Below are 22,306 nucleotides of genomic sequence, written 5' to 3'. Positions count from 1 at the left end.
CTTTGAGATCTATGGATTCTATAAATGGTAAATATTATTGTTAGAGAATGAATTGTAAATTAGAAGACCGTACTATACAAAATTAGAATGTTGCAAAGCAGCCGTGTCAAAGCTTGAGTTGGATATCCAGCTTTTAAAATCCTGTTTTCAAGTGTCTGTAACTTTCTCAAACAATCCTTTTGGGTTGAAATCCCTACCGTTTAGTCTCAGCAAGAAGAGGTGAGTTTGTTTCTGTTCAAAACTTGATCAAAATCCAGCCAGGCTCTTTTGAGTGGAAAAATGTTTAGTACTTGTTCAATATTTATTTTTAAAACTCTAGCAGTCTGATTTTAAAAGTTCATACCATGTGACTTGTCCTCAGTGACTAGTCACAATGCAAGTGTGGGGGGGAAAAATACAAGGAATAAAATGAGTGCCTTGTAAAACTTCATGCAGCATTCCAGAGTCACTGAAAAACCATGTAAATAGGTTAAGATGATGATAAACTTGGTTGTGTGTCCTGGTCTCCATCTACCACAGTTGTTGTTAATGGGACAGTTTGATTCAATTCAGATAGCATGTACCTCTGCCCTTGAGAAAGTACAAAATGTGTAATGGTTGCCTGAGGGGCTGGGTTGAGCTGAGAAGCTGTCTTAATTTCTGGGGTATTTATGATTGGAAGTGCCATCTCAAATGCAGATTTAGAACCCTTTATTTTCTACCCTCCAACCTGTATGGTAGGATTGGAAAGGTGTCAGCAGGCTTGAAAAACTTTTGTCTATATCCTTACCCTAACAGTCTATTTCCAGGTGTGCTTGCTGTGAAAGCATAATGCATTCAGAAGTGCTCTGCCTACCCAGCGTACCCCAAGAAACCCTCCGGACCCAGTCAGATGAATGCTTGCTTACCAAGTCATACATACAGTGCACTTGACCCACATTTTCAAACCAAGCCTTCTGCTGTTTAACAGATGTCTAACATCTGTAGATTGGCCAAGCTAATACTCCAATTCTCCATTTTAATATGTAGTAAGCTAGTTTTCTATGTTTATTTTCTGTAGCGATTGGGTTTTTTTTTTTTTTTTTTTTTTTTTTTTTTAAAATCTCACTACTAGTAAGCACTTGACAACCTCTTTCTTAGCTGCAGAAACCCTCCAGATGTATCCCATCAGCCCACCTAACACTTGCATGTGTGATTTAATGATTGTAGATTTCTGGAGAGGGGGTAGATATAGTGAGAATATTTGTGGGAAGGAGGGGTTTTCTGGAAGGGCTTTAAAGGCTTTGGGGTAAGGTGGGGGGGCGGTCTCACTACTGATGTCAAGAGGTTACTTTTAAGCCAAGGAAATGAAATGCAGAAAACCACATTACTTCATTCTTAAGGTAGAATCTTTAAATGTTAGAAAAACTTCAAAAAAACCCCCAACCCCCCTAATTTTTATTTTTATATATATATATATATATATATATATATATATATATATATATATAAATTCTCCATAAGTGATCCAAAATACTATACATGCAGTGCATCTGGGTTAATGTTATGATGGATACCTTAACTCTTGAATTTCCTAACTTTTGTGTGTTTAAATTTTCAGCCTTAATGTTGCATTATCCTAACTGCTATCCGTTGTTTGTAGTAACACTGAATGAATGTTAATTATGTAGCAAGTTCTTGTGATTTAGTTTGTGTAGGGAGATCACTGTTGAAACAAAGAAAAGGAGTACTTGTGGCACCTTAGAGGCTAACAAATTTATTTGAGCATAAGCTTTTGTGAGCTACAGCTCACTTCATCGTGAGCTGTAGCTCATGAAAGCTTATGCTCAAATAAATTAGTTAGCCTCTAAGGTGCCACAAGTACTCCTTTTCTTTTTGTGAATACAGACTAAACACAGCTGCTACTCTGAAACCTGTTGAAACAAGTTCCTCTTATATACTTTACAGAGCTCTTAGGTATATTAGAATGAGGTAGCTAATTCTGATATTTCAGGGGTAAATTGATCAGCCATTGTCAAGAAGAAACTGTTTCCCAACATATAATAATGCACACCAGGCAAGGTACATTACATTTATGCAGACTTTTCTACCTTTCAGTGAATCATCTATGATCCGCAGTTGTTGGAGGTGGGATACCAGGCTAGGTTGGTTTGTCCTGGTATGACAATTCCTCTTACCTGACTGGAAATACTAGCTACTCTCCAGTTTGGTTTGGCTGGACTCTTATGGCTAAAAAAGACAAGTGTAAATACCAACTAGTCCGTGCAACTGTTCCTGGCAGCTGTGCGGAGCCAGCCTTTTAAATATTTAGAATCTAATCACCTTTATTTTGTAAGCATGAAGCTTGTCAAAACAAGTCTGAGAACTAGAAAGTTGAGTATGAGAACGCCTGTTTTCTTAGCTATCTTCTAATGCTATGGCCTGTCAGAGAGAGAGAATCAGGTGCATGAGATACAGTTTCTTAAACTGGAATGTGTAATTGGTTTGGGATCCAGGAGTTCCCTGGTGGCAGATCTTAGAAGGGTAGAATCTGTTAATGGAGAAGTTAAGCAGAAGGTAGGTGCCTTTGTGTAAGTTCCTGAAACCATTTTCTTTGGCTTTTATTGACCAAGATGTGCAAGAGCTCCAAAAAAAATTGCCATGGAACACCTGGCAACTTTAATTATGCTGCCTCTGGGCCCATCCCCTCTTATCCTGAAGCAGATAATCATCTGTTTATGTAAACACCCAGCAATCTAGTATATTGCAACCTTTATGATTCAGATTTAGTCCTGATTGAAAACTAAGGGCAGAATTGCCCCAGACTAGTTAAGACTCATCTAAACCTGAATCTGGAGTTAACTCTAAAGGAAGAATCTCAAACCCTGGAGGAAGTTGCTTATTTCTGTGGTTGCCCTCTGAGAAAACAAACAATCTTGACCCCCACTTCACATCCTTCATATCGCCAGAGAGTAAGTGATCTGATTCTCAGACACTATTTCTGCCTTATCAGTATCAGAAATGAGTGATATAAAAAACTAGACCTATGTGTCTTCCCAGTGTTGGCAACCTCTAAGCTTCATGGAAAATCTAAGTGGTCAGATTTTCAGCTGGTGTAACTCATCTAAAGGCTCCTTTGACTTCAGTGGCGCTATGCTGACTTACACCATCTGAGAATCTGGCCCTAGAGCATTTTTCAACATCTGCCACTTGATTCCCTGAATATTTAATATCCCATGTTTGTCCATGGGGAATATTCAAAGCTATAGGTTCTCTGGTTAAAAGCCCTTAGCAAAATGAATGTCGTTGTGAATGCGGAGAAGTACTCATTTCCTAGTCCAAGTGGCTTGCCATAGTGTGGTGATCTGACGTCTTCTCAAAGGCTAAATAAGGCAAAACAACAAACAAGCTATCTATCTTTATACACTCGCATCCTCATCTGAGTTTGATTTCTGAAATCTTTAATAATTCTGCTTGAGTTCTCTTCCTTATCCCCCTCCACCTCTCCCAAAAAAAACTAACAAGGCTTTATATCCTGTTGTTGGATGGGATAGTGGGGAAAGGGGAACCTGTTAATATCTTCCCCTAGATAGATATGGAAGCATAAATAAATTTTTGAGCCTTTTTGTTCAACTATGGTTTTCTCTAAAGGATTAAAAACCAAAATACCCAAAGCCTATTGAGGCAAATAGTATCTGCATCTGTAACTCAAGATAAACTTCTGAGCTTCAGGGTTAGGCAGGATTTTCAAATTCATAATCAGTAGTAATCTTGCCAGATCATAACTACTATTCCTTTCTGTATCTAACATTCTATATCCACTCCTCTGTCAGGTTGGTGGCAAGCAGAATATCTTTTCCCCTTTTGAAGAGGCTGTCTCAGATTACTGACTTCTGGAAACAATTCTAAAAGGACTTTTCTTCCCCCCCACCCCCCCATTTCTCCTCCAACCTCTTCCCTAAGCTTTTAAAAACTCCAGCTTGCTGGTAGGTCCCATCTTAGAAAATAAACATACACCTTACTCTTAATGCATTTCCTCTCCGTTCAGATTTTAAAATCCCCCCAAGCACTAGACTTATCTTATTCTTGTGTGAAACCCTGTGCATAGCTATGATGCTCTAGAAACAAAACAAACTTTTGGAGAGAAATCCCTACGTCCGCCATGAGATATTCATTCACCATTACCACTTAAAGTGAAAACTGAAGACTTCTTAAAATAAGAGTGTTTTTTCAAAACCGAATCAGAAAACTTTGGGGGGATCTTTTTCAGTAATTTTCACAATTTTCAAACGTCGACCTAAATGGAAGGATACGTATGGAGAACACAAGTCTCCATTTCTTTTCCATTTAGCAGGACATTCTGGAATATTGTAAGTTTTGTTTTTGTTTTTTTTAATTAAGTCTGTAATAATCTGGAGGAAGTTACTTGACTCAGTTGTCACTCTTGAAAGTTCTGGTTTTAAGATTTCTAATATGTTAAGTTTGTCTCTTGTCAAATTCTGTTTAAAAGGTTCAGAAACTTGTATCGTCCTCATACTCCAAGGCTATGGCTACACTAGAGAGCTTACAGCTGCACTGATGCAGCTGCGCTGCTGTAAACTCTCTAGTGTAGCCGCTTTAAGCGTTGTCTTAATTAATCCACCCCCAATGAGTGGCTGTAGCTATGCCGGTGGGAGAATGCTGCTGCTCTCCTGCTGACATAGCACTCTCCACACTAGCGTTTAAGTTGGCATAAGTTGTGTCTCTCCGGGGGGTGGCTAATTCACACCCCTGAGCAACATAGTTTATATCAATTTAAATTGTAGTGTAGCCATAGCCTTACCTTTATTTCCTCTTGACCTAAAGGTACAAGCAAAAAAAGTAACTGGAGAAGGGTCTTCAGTCTTTCTAGAGTGGATATAGATCCACTTTTGGGGGGGGGGGGGTTTGAAGTGACTGTAAAAGAAAAACCTCTTCAGGCGATGCTTAATTGCCAAATCCTCTTATCAGAAAATAATAATATTTTAAAATTATGGTTAGGGATGTGATAACACCCCCTTGCAAACAGCACCGCAGTCAGGCGTGTCATGTGCAATGACAAGTTACTAACAATATGAGGAAAAGCGACAATGTTCTGTTTTGTGAAGTTGATTGACCTTTTTATTAAAAACCAAAACTGACTAACATCCTGCTACGATAACAGTCACACTTATTACAGGCAATCATAAAATTTAAATAGTAATAAACACAGTCGTTCTATTTGTTATATCTATCATTCCACTTCATCCAAATCCAATATTCAGTTACTAAGTGTTCTATTAAATGTGGTGGTCAGACTTTTAATATACTTCGAAGACTGATATTCTGATGTGTCTAGTGCACAAAAAATAAAGCTCGGATAGAGTCAGGCCTTCCAATACAGAGCACAGCTCTTTAGAAACAGTGCGCTTCTCCTGCCCAATGAACACAGTGGATTAAAGAGCATGTTTTTGGATCTCTGACACGTGCAGAAGTCATAGATTCATAGATACTAAGTCAGAAGGGACCATTCTGATCATCTAGTCCGACCTCCTGCACAACGCAGGCCACAGAATCTCACCCACCCACTCCTACGAAAAACCTCACCTATGTCTGAGCTATTGAAGTACTTAAATCATGGTTTAAAGACTTCAAGGAGCAGAGAAGCCTCCCTCAAGTCAACCATGCCCCATGCTACAGAGGAAGGCGAAAAACCTCCAGGGCCTCTCCAATCTGCCCTGGTGGAAAATTCCTTCCTGTCCCCAGATATGGCAATCAGCTAAACCCTGAGCATATGGGCAAGATTCACCAGCCAGATAATACAGAAAATTCTTTCCTGGGTAACTCAGATCCCATCCATCTAATATCCCATCTCAGGGGATTCGGCCTATTTACCCTGAATATTTAAAGATCAATTAATTACCAAAATCACATTATCCCATCATACCATCTCCTCCATAAACTTATCGAGTAGAATCTTAAAGCCAGATAGATCTTTTGCCCCCACTGCTTCCCTTGGAAGGCTATTCCAAAACTTCACTCCTCTGATGGTTAAAAACCTTCATCTAATTTCAAGTCTAAACTTTCTGGTGGCCAGTTTGTACCCATTTGTTCTTGTGTCCACATTAATGCTGAGCTGAAATAATTCCTCTCCCTCTCCTGTATTTATCCCTCTGATATATTTATAGAGAGCAATCATATCTCCCCTCAACCTTCTTTTAGTTAGGCTAAACAAGCCAAGCTCCTTAAGTCTCCTTTCATAAGACAAGTTTTCCATTCCTCGGATCATCCTAGTAGCCCTTCTCTGTACCTGCTCCAGTTTGAATTCATCCTTTTTAAACATGGGAGACCAGAACTACACACAGTATTCCAGGTGAAGTCTCACCAGTGCCTTGTACAATGGTACTAAAACCTCCTTATCCCTACTGGAAATACCTCTCCTGATGCATCCCAAAACCGCATTAGCTTTTTTCACAGCCATATCACATTGGCAGCTCATAGTCATCCTATGATCAACCAATACTCCAAGGTCCTTCTCCTCTTCTGTTACTTCTAATTGATGCACCCCCAGCTTGTAACTAAAATTCTTGTTGTTAATCCCTAAATGCATAACCTTACACTTCTCACTATTAAGTTTCATCCTATTACTATTACTCCAGTTTACAAGGTCATCCAGATCCTCCTGTGTAATATCCTCATCCTTCTCTGAATTGGCAATACCTCCCAGCTTTGTATCAAGTCAAATCGTCCTCCAGCAATTCTGCCCTATTAAAAATAATTGCTTGGGTGGCGAAGCACTCAGACAGCTTGTGGTTTGTCCTGCTAACATTGCTGCTTGTTATGGGAACAGGTGACTGGGCAAAAGACACTCACTGCAAAAAAGCTTTTTTTGCAAAAAATCAATGTTACTACTGCACAAACACCTTAGCAACTGAAATATGATGTGCCCACATAGGCATTTTGAAATTAAACACACTTTTTTATTGAAGGTGTAAATGTAGTAGTATCTTATCTTTAGCGTTCCAGTAAAAACAAATTTGCCTTTACCAATCCCCTTTAAAGAGAGTGAAAATTTTAGAGTACTGCTCTTACTCCCTTTTGACTTCCATGGGAGTAAGATAGGTATGTAAATTGGTGCTGGTCAATCCTCAGTAGCCTGATTGATCCATTGTAGCTTTATCCTAGATTACATAAATGCTGACTTCTAGTTTTCCCAGGGGAATGGGGGAGTTGCTCCACCCCCTCCCCTGAGGTGCCCGCCGCAAGCCCCTCCCTGAGCCACCAAACAGCTGTTTGGCAGTGGCTGCCGATCAGTTCTTTGGCAGTGCCCCCAACTAGCTCATCGGGCATGCCACCAAACAGCTGTGGCTGGTGGTGCTGAGCACCCTCCATATTTTTTTCTGTGGGTACTCAGCCTATGCTAGATTATAATGTCCTTCCACAGTTGAGAGCTCCTTGAAAATCTTGGTTTTTAAAAGAATAAGCTTTACCTTTTAAAGTAGTATTCAGGTACACGACGAAAAATGTGATGCTTTGAACCTGCAGGATGTTAACACAGATTTTATGCAAATGTTTTGGAATTCTTCCTGAAGCCAGATCGTATCTCTGGTAACTAGAGTCAAACTAAAATGAACTCTGTCAAAAATAATGTGACTAAGAATACATTGATTTAACTTCTTGTTCTAAGTTTCAAAACAGAAGTGATTGTATCCAAACCAAATGTAATAGGGTCTTGGAGAAAACCACAATGTGTTGCTGCCATCTTAAATTAAGACAGAATGCCAAAGCAAGATTGACTTCAGTCATTCTGGATTAGCTGTATTTTATTTCTGGATTTCCACAAAATCCAGTTGCAGGGTCAAATAAAAAAAACCCCAAAAGATTAATCTTTCATGTGAGCTGAAATAGCAGTTTACGTAACTGGTTCAATAGGCTTGTCCCCCAAAAACACTTGAGCACTTCAGGGCAGGTACTATCTGTCTTAGTGTAGTAGGTGCTGTATAATACAGAATCAGTGCCAAGCAAATAGGGTAATGTTTTCCCTGTTTTATTGTAAGCATTCATTCTGATCCTGGGAAGGCTCCTTTAAGTGGTCACATCTATGAAACTTATGCATTAACCAGTCAGTTGTTTTAGGTCAGGGGTGGGCAAACTTTTTGGCCTGAGGGCCATATCGGGGTTGTGAAACTGTATGGAGGCCCGGGTAGGGAAGGCTGTGCCTCCCCAAACAGCCTGACAGCCCCCCCCCGCTCCCGATCTGCCCCCTCCCACTTCCTGCCCCCTGACTGCCCCCCTCAGAACCCCCGACCCATCCAAACCCTGCTGCTCCTTGTCCCCTGACTGCTCCCTCCCGGGACCCCACCCCCTATCCAACACCCCCTGTTCCTTGACTGCACCCCCCCACCCTGAACCTCTGCCCCATCCAACCACCCCCTGGGACTCTCTGCCCCTTATCCAACCCCCCCCCACTCCCCGCCCCTTTACCATGCTGCTTCGAGCACCAGGACTGGCAGTCGCCTGGCTGGAGCCAGCCACGCTTCTGGCTCCGCGAGCTGAGGCTGCAGAAGAGGGGGAACAGCAGGGGAGGGGCCTGGAGCTAGCCTCCCCAGCCGGGAGCTCAAGGGCCAGGCAGGATGGTCCCACGGGCTGTAGTTTGCCCACCTCTGTTTTAGGTCCTGTAGTCTTGGCAGCAGCAAAAAGCCAAGTAATTGTTAAGCTAAATAAAGAGCATCAATGGATAAGGAATTCCACTCAGCAAATGATAAATACAGTACCTCTGTGACAGGTTCAGTGGAGGATGGAGGGAAAGAAATATGTTTGACAGACTTATTTGAGGATGATGGAGGGGGGAAGAAAGGTCTTGCATCTTTTCTCCTTTCACCTTCCCATTCATTTACCCAAACTTTAAGGAGCTCAGGCGTTCAAACCCTTCCTACTCTGAAAGATTTGTTAAGATTCCATCTGCCTCGCGTGTACAGGGCCTACAATGGGGGCAGCACCAAGTACAGTGTTTGTATTTGGGTCATGATCCGCTTCTGTGACCTGGCTACAGCAAGCACAGTTGAATTGTTCATGCAGCAGCGTTTCTAACACCACAGAAACTCCTGGGCTGTGTAACTGTGTTTTCCGGGAGAACTTGGGCAGGCTGCAGAAAATGCACATGAGGCAACATCCCAGATACGTGATGGAGTACCTGCCATATCGTTTAGACAAACTGCTACGGGGTCCTGACTAACCTGGAAAGAACATATTGGAAAATGTAGTTGCTGGAAGATTGCCATGTGCCAACCTGTTGCTGATGAAGGCAGCACATTGTTATTCATGTGGTTCCCATGTTAAATACAGTTTCTGCAATTGTTGCCAGACACCCCTTGGCTAGAACAGTGGTTCTCAACCAGGGGTACACGTGCCAGGGGTGCAAGTGCTGGAGGAACCAACTAGGAGCAGAGCTCTTCTTGACTTGCTGCTCGCACACTGAGAAGAATTAGTAGGGGAATCAAAAGTGGATGGGAACCTGGGAGGCAGTGACCATGAGATGGTCGAGTTCAGGATCCTGATACAAGGAAGAAAGGAGAGCAGCAGAATATGGACTCTGGACTTCAGAAAAGCAGACTTTGACTCCCTCAGGGAACTGATGGGCAGGATATCCTGGGAGAATAACATGAGGGGGAAAGGAGTCCAGGAGAGCTGGCTGTATTTTAAAGAATCCTTATTGAGGTTGCAGGAACAAACCATCCCGATGTGTAGAAAGAATAGTAAATATGGCAGGCGACCAGCTTGGCTTAACAGTGAAATCCTTGCTGATCTTAAACACAAAAAAGAAGCTTACAAGAAGTGGAAGATTGGACAAATGACCAGGGAGGAGTATAACATTATTGCTCAGACACGCAGAAGTGAAATCAGGAAGGCCAAATCGCACTTGGAGTTGCAGCTAGCAAGAGATGTTGAGTAACAAGAAGGGTTTCTTCAGGTATGTTAGCAACAAGAAGAAGATCAAGGAAAGTGTGGGGAAGGCAACCTAGTGATGGAGGATGTGGAAAAAACTAAAGTACTCAATGCTTTTTGCCTGTGTCTTCACAAACCGCCCCGATCAACTGAGCTCCACTGAGCTTAGGCTGCAGGTCCTGCTAACTGCCAGGGCTTGGGCTGCCAGCCCCAACTGCCCGGCCCCTCTCTCCCTGGGGCTTGGGCCGTCTGCCCTGCAATCGGGTCCTACCTGCTGCCTCTAATGCCTGGGGTCCTCTGGCCACCATTAGTGAAATTTTTCTGGCAAACCCCCTGTAACATTCTGCAAACCCCAGTTTGGGAAGCACTGATGTAGCCAGTTCTCAGTGGTACTAGATGACAGAACAAGGAGAAATGGTCTCAAGTTGCACTGGGGGAGGTTTAGGTTAGATGTTAGGAAAAACTTTTTCACTAGGAGGGTGGTGAAGCACTGGAATGGGTTACCTAGGGAGGTGGTGGTATCTCCTTCCTTAAAGGTTTTCAAGGTCAGGCTTGACAAAGCCCTGGCTGGGATGATTTAGTTGGGGATTGGCCCTGCTTTGAGCAGGGGGTTGGACTAGATGACCTCCTGAGGTCCCTTCCAACCCTGATATTCTATGATCTAGATATTTGCCTAGTTTTACAACAGGCTACGTGAAAAGCACTAACAAAGTTAGTACAAACTAAAATCTCATACACATAACTTGTTTATATCCTGCTCTTTGTATTATATCGGTGTTTCTCAACCGGGGGGGGCAGGGGGAGGCGGGGGTTTTGATTTATTTTATAATTGTATGATAAAATGAGAGAGCAATTTTTCAGTAACTGTGTGCTGTGAAACTGTTGTATTTTTATGTCTGATTTTGTAAGTAAGCAGTTTTTAATTGAGGTGAAACTTGGTACGCAAGACAAATCAGTCTCCTGAGAGGGGGACAGTAGTCTAGGAAAGTTGAGAACCACTAGGCTATACTAGCATGTATCTAGGGCCCAATCTGGTAATCTTGCTCATCGCTATTCATCTTTTTTTTAGTCTCTGGTCTCCTTCCTGCAACACTGGCACAAACCTCTTTAGTGAGGACCTTCAACAGTGGGACCTTTTAAGAATGCCCCTGAAAACTAATATTGAGAACTTGCTTACAGCCTAAACAGAACTGAATTACTGCAGCCTTCAGTTAAAACTGAAACTGATGGAAGTTTTGCCTGGCTGAGGGACTTCAGTGTTTGTCCCAGGATATTAGAGGCACAAGGTGGGTGAGGTAGTATCTTCTATTAGATCAACTTCTCTTGGTGACAGAGGTAAGCTTTCAAGCTACACAAGGCTCTTCTTCAGCAAAGGCCCCAAAGATAATTTGTTTCGTGCATGCAATTACAACTTGCCTTTCTCAGTGGTCCCTTCTAATTCCTTTTTAATAGACTTGATCTCTCTCTCTCTCACATCTAGCCTGTGGTTTAAAAAACAAAAAATGTAAATTCTTCCCTAGGAATATAATTAAGGACAACCAGGCTAAGACCTTCTATGCTCACTATCCCTGACTGAATGCAAACCTCAGAATACAGGGTTAAACCTGATCCGGGCAGAATTTCTTCAGGCTCACTTAGGAATGTGTAAGAGAAGATAGGTGTGGCACTCAAATCCCATAGCCATCCTGCCTGAAGACATCTCTCCTGCTTCCACCCTACACAGTTGTTCCCAATTACCAGTCAGGTTTGGTCAGATGTGAGCCTCAAATGACTGGCAGTTGTTTGTGCTATAAACATAGGATTAAAAAGGCTCTGGTAGAGTGTGAGAGGGTTTAATTGAGTTTGTAACCAGTTAGGGTGTGTCTTCACTGCAGACTTAACTCGGGCTCTCACCTGGGTTTTAGCTCAAATCTGCTTACTATCCACACAGAAAAACCTCTGATCCAGGTTTGAAGATGGTTTGTCTGACTAGCTGTGATAGCTGCCGGGGGGCTAGGATAGCTTAGAGTCCAGGCTTCACTTTAACTCGGACTGAATCCCACCCATTTTGCAATGAGGATGCACTCCTCCAGTGCTTTCCCACAATTCCCCTTGCCCCTAAAGGACCGACAAGTTCCCTTGCAATTGACTGGGAAAGAATCCTAGAACATCTCGGCACGAAGAACCATGGGCTATGCACCCAGATACACCCATAAGAGGCAACCTTCACACTCAGGCTAAGCTTATTCCAGTGCTCAGGCCTGGGTGCCAATCACCTGGGTTAGCTGTGCAGTGAAGACGTATCCCAAGTGGCATGTTGGCTGTAAAGGTGGCTTGTATCCATATGGTTCAATCTCTATTAGTAAATGTCAGTTAAGGTCTTGCTGTTGCTTGAAGCCTAAGCTAGTTTGGTTGCTTTCCTGCAATCAGTTTGGAGAACTGGCTTTTATTTGCTTTCAGCATTGGTGATAAAACACTAACCATGTATGTGTGGTTTATGGCTGGCCCTCTTCACAAACAGCTCTGATGTAGCAGGACTTCTAGAGCGTATTGCCCCACATGCTTCTTGCACCATGCTATGAGTATGTCCTCCTGCTGCTCTGTTCCACGCTGAAGCAGTGTGGCATAGCTGTTCATGATTGTGTTGCCAAACTGTTTGTTTGTTTCAGTGCTTTCTGGGCTTAGTTCAGCCACATTTGAGAGAGAGGAGCTGCTATGAGAACACAACTCAGACTGGTTACAAAAGCTGAGTTGAACTTCTGGTGTGGACTGGGCCTACGTTCCATCTTGATGCAACAATAAATAGAACTGTTTGTAAAAGTGAAGGCTTTCATTCAGTGTAACATTATTTATTTATTATGTATTGTGCCTAAGAGTCCCAGTCATGGACCAGGAACCTGTTGTGCTAGGCGCTGTACAAACACAGATCAGAAATACAGTCCCTGCCCCCAGAGAGCTTGCAGTCTAAGTTGAAGACAAGAGATGGATACACACAGATGGGGGGAGTACAAGTAAACAATCAGGCAGTATTGGTCAGCATGATAGGCAAAGATCTCAGGATACATGTAGTTTGGCTTTACCCAGTACGCAATTATATTTTATTCATTTCTACCAGACGCTACAAAATCGTTAGCCCCTCCCACTCATTCCACTAAATATCCATTTGCTGAAAGCTGATTTTTGCCACTAGCTCCACAATATGGTAAGTGTAATTTATTAGGTAATAGACAGATTTTTATGGCCACAATTAATTATTTGGATGAGGCTGCCGCTTCTACATGATCAACTTAGACCATGCAAATGCATAGTTGAAATATTCAGACTAAAAATTCGCACATATGAAGATAGTCAGTCTCCTCCTTATTTATATTCCCATGCTTTATCAGTCACCATGGTATCTGCATACCTTCCAGCGTTAAGTCAAATAAGGAGAAAATTAAGGAGACCTGGCCCTGTAGTGTGTGTGGTAGGGGTGTCGTTTTTGTTTTGATTTTTGTGTAAGTTCATGTTCCTTTATTCTGTTTGGGGAGTCAGAGCCAAAGAAGTGCTCCCAAGGAGGGAGGAAGGGGAAAAGTCGGTCGTCTTAGCATTCTTTCCTTGCTCAGCTGAAGGCTGAAAGAGCTGGAGTTAAAGTACCTTATGTGACCTTATTCTTCAGGTCCTCTGCTAAAGAGGGAAGTGAAAGCCTCATATTTCTGATGTTTGTAGGGATGGGGGGAGAAGGAAAACTTCTTAAATATTTTGTGTGTAGACGGGAGGGGAGTGGCTTTGTATTTCAATGTGTTAATATTTCAGTAGCTCCTAGAGGGAACCAAAGAAGTTTGGGACCCCCATTGTTGTAGGCACTGCACACAGACACCGTGAGACTGGCCCTGCCTTGATGAGCGTACAGCCTAAGTAGACAGACATTGGGAAAGGGAAACAGGTGCAGTGACTTACCCAGGGTCATCCAGCAGATTAGGGGCAGAGCTGGAAATAGAACCCAGTCTCCTGACTCCTACTCTAGGGTCCTGTGCACTAAAACCATGCTGCCTCCAAAACCATGAGCCATGACTGCTTGAGCTAATGCTAAAGTTCTCAAACTTTTGTACTGGTGACCCCTTTCACACAGAGAGCCTCCTAGTGCACCCCCCCCCTTATAAATTAAAAACACTTTTTAAAAAAATATTTTTAATACAATTATAAATGCTGGAGGTGAAGCAGGGTTTGGGGTGGAGGCTGACAGCTTGTGACCCCCCATGTAAGAACCTTGTGACCCCCCGAGGGGTCCTGACCCCCAATTTGAGAACCCCTGAGCTATAGGATTAGTTCCACCATAGCATTTAAGAGTCACCATTGCAGGTGGTCATTAAGAAATGAAGCAGCATTCTGAACATTCATAGAATGGAACACAGTTTGAAAAATAACCCTTTACGGTGTTACTCTTCTGTTTCTCTCGACACGGAGAGATGATGCCCATCATGGCATACATACCATTTTGGGGCCTATTCATTACAGTTGGTAATGTGAAGTTCAGCGTATTTAAAAACTGAACTCTGGACTAATTTCTGATATGCGTAAGAGTAGGACTTTCAAGAATGCTCAGTGACGGCCGGCTTCTGCCCTCATTAAAATCAGTGGGAGCAGACTCCCATTGAAGTCCACAATAAAACTCCCGTTGACTTTAATGGGGGCAGAATTAGGCCATCACTGACTGATGGCTGTTGTCTGTGCAGTGTACAGCGTTAACTGAAGCCCAGGTTGTTTTTCTTTCTGTATCTGAGATCCTGCTTCATGAGAAGTAGGCGGTTAACATAATTCATGTTTATTGCTAAATGTTGGTCTTTGAAGGGGTTGTAAGTCTTATTAGAGAGAATTGTCCAAACTCACAGCTAGCAATAAACCTTTAAGGTCAGGCAGGGAAATTTTTTCACTCTCCCATAAATGTTTTGAATGGAGCATTTTAAACTAGTGTGTGTTTGTGTTTGTGTTGGTTGGTTGCTTGCTTTTGCAGCCTATGTTGCTCATGGTGAGAAATAACCTATGGTTGGGTCAAGAAGCTGTGAGTCAGAAACAGAGCTTTCATTGCTCTGTCCATAAACTATACACACTTTCAGAGCTCTTGGCCTTTTCCACTTTGGTGGCTATTTTATTGTTCTTGGCATTCCTTTATTATGGAAATGGACCAGAGTTCCTATGTAGCTTAGTTTGGGTACTTTTTGCTGTTTGTAATTGCAAATAGTCAAGCTAATGGCTGGCTGATCTTTAGAAGGATCTTGGGACAGGATACATTGTTTGAAAAGCAAACATTTGCAATTCTCTCTGTTTTGTTAGTCATTGGTAGCCCTGTCAGACTAAATTTATCTTTAATTCCCTTTGTTCCTCCTCCCACTTCAACTTCTGCAATATCAGTTGGAATACTTGCATTAGGTAAGTAGGTCAAAGTACATTACTGTAATTCATTGTTCAATAAACTAACAATTCTAATAAGTAGATTAGTTTTCTCTAACGAAGGATTGTTCTGGTGGTGGCTCTCAGTGGAGTCTCAGTTCTAGTTTCGCTTTGTCTGATGTGCTAACTCCAACATTTGCTTTTATCTTAGTCATCTTGAACTATCTGCTTTGCAATCTTTAAAAGCAGTTAGAATTCGAGTTCCTGGAAGATACAGGGGGAAAGGGAGGCTATTTGGAAAAAGTCTTCATGGTTGAATACAATGAAGTATTCAGTCTTCAAGTTGTGCGCTACTGTGAAATCTATTATTACAGTGATACTGTTTATCAGCTTCATTAGGGAGGATGAATAGTCTGTCATCCACGGAAGCTTTTTTTTCTCTGAAAGAAACCCATTGGCAATAGTGCTGCAGTCTTTGTATATCCCAGTGTAACTTAATCTACCAAATTACTACAATACCTAGCACTAACCTTTAAAAAAACAAACAAACAAATCCTTCATTACCTCTTAAAATTTGTGTTCTTCTCCCCAGCAACTTCCCTTCTCTTACTCCTTCCTATGGCGTCTCCTTATAGTGTTCTTGTCTTAATTTAGACTTACATTTACTGCAGTGTGCAATCGGAAAATGTTTTGTTCTTGTTCCTTGAGGTTTAACGTGTCGATATTCAGTTCTACCTAAACTGGTGGCATGTAATACTCATCTGAATCTAGCAGAAAAGAATGTGCAATCAGCTTCTTTCCACTAAAAACACTGCCATGTACTCATTTGTATTAACCTGCATTAGAATGAGTAACATTTTAAACTACGCATCAGTGGAAGTAACATGCCACTCAAACTTGGAAAGTTTGAACAGCATTTTCGACTCCATTGAAATTGGGTCTGCTTTGTTTTGGCTTTTGAGCATTTGGATGGGTAGTCTGAATGGAAATCTAAACTAGACCTAGCTGTTCATATTATAAACAAGCAGCTTAATTTTTTTTTTTTTTTTTTTGGACTAAATAAGCATTTAAATTAGCATTGGGGCTAGGCCGTGATCAAAGGACAGGATTTTTCAAAAGCGCTTAAGTAATTTTAGGAGCACAATCCCAACCAAAGTTAATTTCCCCTGCTTCAGGATCAACAATATTATTTCAGACCTGCGTTAATGTTATCATTGGGCTGTCTTAACTATAGAACAAAGACATTTTGGGTTGGAGTGACTTGCACAGAGCAAGTTGTCTTAACCAGGAACTTCATTTAATTAAACAAAAAGAATTCTTGGATTTTGAAGAACAAATTGTGTGTGGGGTAGGGAAGGACCCTTTATCGCAGGGGTCTCAAAGTCCCAGCCTGCGGGTCATCTGCGGCCTGAGAAGCTCCCCACTGCGGCCCACAGAAACTTTTTAAAGTTCTTTCATCCGGCCCTCATGGCTGCCGGCCAAAGCGGGGGCCGGAGGGGAGCGCGCAGGAGAGATTCACGTGCTCCTCCCCCCAACTTTGCTCCATCCTGCTGCTGCTCCTGGAACCCTCCCAGGGGTTGCACTCTGCAACGTGTCATTCACCTTGGGAAGCTCAGCTCCCTGGAAGTGGTTCCCTATCCCTGCTGTTGCGGAGGAGTGACACATGCAGCCACTCTGCCGACTTGCGACTGTCTGCTGCAAGCACTGCCTCCCGCAGCTCCCATTGGCTGGGGGAGAGGGACAGATACCATCACTAGTCGCTGGGCAGAGTCAGCGGGGGCGGCATGAGGCCAAGGGAGTGAGGGAAGAGGGTGGGAAACGGGCTGGGAGGTGGCGTGAACACCATCTTCAGTGACATTATTGCCCAGGTGGGAGGATTTGAGGACTGGCACTGGCCCCAAGGTAAATTGAGTTTGAGACCCCTGCTTTAATGGGTGTTTTTTGAGCCTGTACTGATTGATTCTGGTTTACAGTAATAGTCAAAAAGAAACTTGACTGAAAAACCTTGACTTATTAGAGATGGGCCCAAGTTTGAGTGCAGATCAAAACTTCCCCCAAAGTTCAGGGTTGAGGCTCTTTTTAATGCCTACAGAACTAAAATGGGCAGATGCTTTCTTGAGTGTCTGTTTTACCATACTCCCTTAGAAGCCTGGATACACACTTTAATTTTTTTGAAACTGAAGTCTAGTTGAACTGTGCTGTTTTGGTGAAGCCAAAATGTTTCATGGAGACATGTTGACAAAAACTCTGTTGAAATCAGGAAGGAAGGGAGGGGAGGAGACGAGACGAGACGCACCTGCTTACCCTTCTCTCTCCTTAACTTAGTGGTTAGGGCACTGGCCTGGGATAGTAGGAGACCAGGTTCAATCTCTGTTCTGTCTGATCCAGAGTGATCAGGGATGAAGAGCTCTGCTCAGCCAGGCAGAGCAGGGATTTGAATGTGGATCTCCCACATCCCAGGCGGTACCCTAACCACCAGCCTACATACGTGCTCACACCCTCCTTCCCCAGTTGAAAAGCTCAGGTTTTGATCTGAAACCTGACATTTTGACACAATTCCGCTTATGCAAAAACATTGGAAATTTCATTCCAGTGGGGAACAGAAACGCTTGAAAACTTTGGAAGTTGCTGTGAAATGGAATTGTCCTCTGGCCAGTTTTACTGATCAACCTATGTTACAAAGAGAGAGTCTGGTTTCAGTGGGCCTAGCGGGCAGTGGGAGGGAAGATGAGGGTAAATCCTTAGGGCTCTGTCAGATATTTCTTGGGGTGGCAGAGAAGGGATGAATCTGCAAGTGGGGCTGAAGTGATCATTCATGCTTACAGCTTCAAGTTAGATTGTCTTCTATACCAGAAAGAAAAGGAGTACTTGTGGCACCTTAGAGACTAACAAATTTATTTTGAGCATAAGCTTTCATGAGCTACAGCTCACTTAACTGGATGCATTCGGTGGAAAATACAGTGGGGAGATTTATATATACACACACAGAGAACGTGAAACAATAGGTTTTATCATACACACTGTAAGGAGAGTGATCACTTAAGATAAGCCATCACCAGCAGGAGGGGGGGAAGGAGGAAAATCTTTCATGGTGACAAGCAAGGTGGGCCATTTCCAGCAGTTAACAAGAACATCTGAGGAACAGTGGGGAGGTGGGTTGGTGGGGAGAAATAACATGGGGAAATAGTTTTACTTTGTGTAATGACTCATCCACTCCTAGTCTCTATTCAAGCCTAAGTTAATTGTATCCAGTTTGCAAATTAATTCCAACTCAGCAGTCTCTCGCTGGAGTCTGTTTTTGAAGCTTTTTTGTTGAAGGATAGCCACTCTTAGGTCTGTGATCGAGTGACCAGAGAGACTGAAGTGTTCTCCGACTGGCTTTTGAATGTTATAATTCTTGATGTCTGATTTGTGTCCATTTATTCTTTTACGTAGAGACTGTCCAGTTTGACCAATGTACATGGCAGAGGGGCATTGCTGGCACATGATGGCATATATCACATTGGTAGATGCGCAGGTGAACGAGCCTCCGATAGTGTGGCTGATGTGATTAGGCCCTATGATGGTATCCCCTGAATAGATATGTGGACAGAGTTGGCAACAGGCTTTGTTGCAAGGATAGGTTCCTGGGTTAGTGGTTCTGTTGTGTGGTGTGTGGTTGCTGGTGAGTATTTACTTCAGGTTGGGGGGCTGTCTATAAGCAAGGACTGGCCTGTCTCCCAAGATCTGTGAGAGTGATGGGTCATCCTTCAGGATAGGTTGTAGATCCTTGATGATGCGTTGGAGAGGTTTTAGTTGGGGGCTGAAGGTGATGGCTAGTGGCGTTCTGTTGTTTTCTTTGTTGGGCCTGTCCTGTAGTAGGTGACTTCTGGGTACTCTTCTGGCTCTGTCAATCTGTTTCTTCACTTCAGCAGGTGAGTATTGTAGTTGTAGGAATGCATGATAGAGATCTTGTAGGTGTTTGTCTCTGTCTGAGGGGTTGGAGCAAATGCAGTTAGATCAATGGATCATGTGGTGTGATCTGGATGAAAGCTAGAGGCATGTAGGTAGGAATAGTGGTCAGTAGGTTTCCTATATAGGGTGGTGGTTATGTGACCATCGCTTATTAGCACCGTAGTGTCCAGGAAGTGGATCTCTTGTGTGAACTGGTCCAGGCTGAGGTTGATGGTGGGATGGAAATTGTTGAAATCATGGTGGAATTCCTCAAGGGCTTCTTTTCCATGGGTCCAGATGATGAAGATGTCATCAATGTAGCGCAAGTAGAGTAGGGGCATTGGGGGACGAGAGCTGAGGAAGCGTTGTTCTAAGTCAGCCATAAAAAATGTTGGCATACTGTGGGGCCATGCGAGTACCCATCGCAGTGCCACTGATTTGAAGGTATACATAGTCCCCAAATGTGAAATAGTTATGGGTGAGGACAAAGTCACAAAGTTCAGCCACCAGGTTGGCCGTGACATTATCGGGGATACTGTTCCTGACGGCTTGTAGTCCATCTTTGTGTGGAATGTTGGTGTAGAGGGCTTCTACATCCATAGTGGCCAGGATGGTGTTTTCAGGAAGATCACCAATGGATTGTAGTTTCCTCAGGAAGTCAGTGGTGTCTCGAAGATAGCTGGGAGTGCTGGTAATGTAGGGCCTGAGGAGGGAGTCTACATAGCCAGACAGTCCTGCTGTCTGGGTGCCAATGCCTGAGATGGGGCATCCAGGATTTCCAGGTTTATGGATCTTGGGTAGCAGATAGAATACCCCAGGACAGTCTCTACGTAAAAGACTAAATGGACACAAATCAGACATCAAGAATTATAACATTCAAAAATCAGTCGGAGAGCACTTCAGTCTCTCCGGTCACTCGATTACAGACCTGAGAGTGGCTATCCTTCAACAAAAAAACTTCAAAAACAGACTCCAGCAAGAGACTGCTGAATTGGAATTAATTTGCAAACTGGATACAATTAACTTAGGCTTGAATAGAGACTAGGAGTGGATGAGTCGTTACACAAAGTAAAACTATTTCCCCATGTTATTTCTCCCCCCCCCCCCGCCCCACGTTCCTCGGACATTCTTGTTAACTGCTGGAAATGGCCCACCTTGCTTGTCGCCATGAAAGGTTTTCCTCCTCTTCACCCCTCCCCCCCCCCGGGCTGGTGATGGCTCATCTTAAGTGATCACTCTCCTTACAGTGTGTATGATAAAACCCATTGTTTCATGTTCTCTGTGTGTGTATGTGTAATATATATATATAAAATCTCCCCACTGTATTTTCCACCGAATGCATCCGATGAAGTGAGCTGTAGCTCACGAAAGCTTATGCTCTAATAAATTTTAGTCTCTAAGGTGCCACAAGTACTCCTTTTCTTTTTGCGAATACAGACTAACACAGCTGCTACTCTGGAAACCTTCTATACCAGGACATCCATTTGGCCTCTCTCTAAACATTGAATGCAATAGCACTCTGCTGGTATCTAAATCCTTGTGGGAAAAATCCAATAGAATTTTAATAGTGATGAAACCAATCAAGCTCTACAGAAATTACTCTTTAAAAACAAAAAACACAACCCTTCCCCCCCCCCCCCCACATAAAATGTAGTGGAAAATGAAATCCTAGTTTAGAATTCTAGAGATTGATACCTTTGTGTAGAATTTTTAGTCCAATCTCAATTGAATTCCAGAGGACGCTTCCGTAAGGGCTAGAGACTGTCAACTTTACAACATAGGGAGTGAGATTCTGTGCTGCACCTCTAAGGGGGGTAGTTCTGAACTTGCAGAGGAAGAGAGGCTAAGGTTGCTTAAGCCTGCCTTGTGCCTTCCCAATCCTGAACTGGTTCAAGAGCTAGAATGGCCGCCAGTGTAACTTATGCAGTCCTACAGAACTAAGTTATAGCAGCCTGTAACCAGCTGCCCAGAGGCAGTAAAACTGACTGGAATATCCTCATGCTGTGGCCATGCCCTTCCTGCCAGAGGACGCCCTCTCCCCCGGGGCTTGTGAGGAGTCCTCCAAAGGCAGTCTGCAGTTCAGGCTCTGAGGAATTTTTGCTTGCTGGATATGGCTTTTAAAACCCCTTTATGCCACTCTGGACCCTTTACCCAATATGCAGGTACAAGGGTAAGAATCCCGCTTAAATTTTTTTAAACTATGTAAACCCCATAGATACGTAAAAGTGAAAGTATATCGGATGTCCAGTTTCCACAATCAGTGAGACTAGTTTCACTTTTGGTCAGTTCCCCTTTTATGTTCTTAACAATATCTTCATTTCTGATGTTGCCGGGGAGTATTTATTTGTGTAAGAGTTGTTTACATTGGTATTTAGGAAGCAAGTGTGGAAAATTTTCTGCTGGGGCCTTAAGTCTGATAACAGCTGTTCTTTATACAATTGTTTTGGGTCAAACTTAAATTAACAGTATTCCTTTCAACTACTGCCATGGATCAGGGTGAGAACATGTGAAACTTTGTACGTCCCACAAAAATTGTAGCTCTTTAGCCAGCCATAAAAATTGATTTAATGGAGTGGTAGAATTCAAAAACCTATAACAATTCACTTGGAATCTGAAGAACTTTTACTCCTGGCACTTGAATACCAAGAAACTATAGTGCAGTGTTCTCAAAGTTTTGTACTGGTGACCCCTTTCACATAGCAAGCCTCTGAGTGTGACCTTCCCCCCAATAAATTAAAAACACTTTTATGTATTTAACACTATTATAAATGCTGGAGGCAAAGCAGGGTTTGGAGTGGAGGCTGACATCTTGTGACCCCTGATGTAATAACCTTACAACCCCATGTGGGGTCCCAACCCCAGTTTGAGAACCCCTGCTATAGAGCATGTAGAAATTGATGATGTCCCTTTTTAATGAAAGACTCTACTCTGTACAACACACACCTCTAAATGTCTTGTGTGCGGCTTTTTTTTAAATTCATTGTGCTGTTGATGGGGAAATGTCAAGGATTTTTTTAAATGACTTCAAACAGCTGACTAGCTATTTTTGAAGTTGGATGTGAAGAATGTTTCTCTACTTTGGTTTGAGAAGAGTAATTTTAGGGACACCAGAGACACTGCTATT

The 22,306-nt window shown here is 42.8% G+C and overlaps 1 protein-coding gene across 1 annotated transcript in view; it reads left to right on the top strand.

The window, feature by feature from the left end:
* Positions 1–22,306, top strand: part of PARD6G (par-6 family cell polarity regulator gamma) — a 107,281-nt gene that overhangs the window by 2,077 nt on the left and 82,898 nt on the right. The gene's annotated exons all lie outside the window — the stretch shown is intronic.

The sequence above is a fragment of the Dermochelys coriacea genome, chromosome 2 (assembly GCF_009764565.3).
Source record: "Dermochelys coriacea isolate rDerCor1 chromosome 2, rDerCor1.pri.v4, whole genome shotgun sequence".
Classification (NCBI taxonomy): Eukaryota; Metazoa; Chordata; order Testudines; family Dermochelyidae; genus Dermochelys; species Dermochelys coriacea.
Note: the sequence above shows the minus strand (reverse complement) of the source record. Positions and strands in the feature narration are given on the sequence as shown.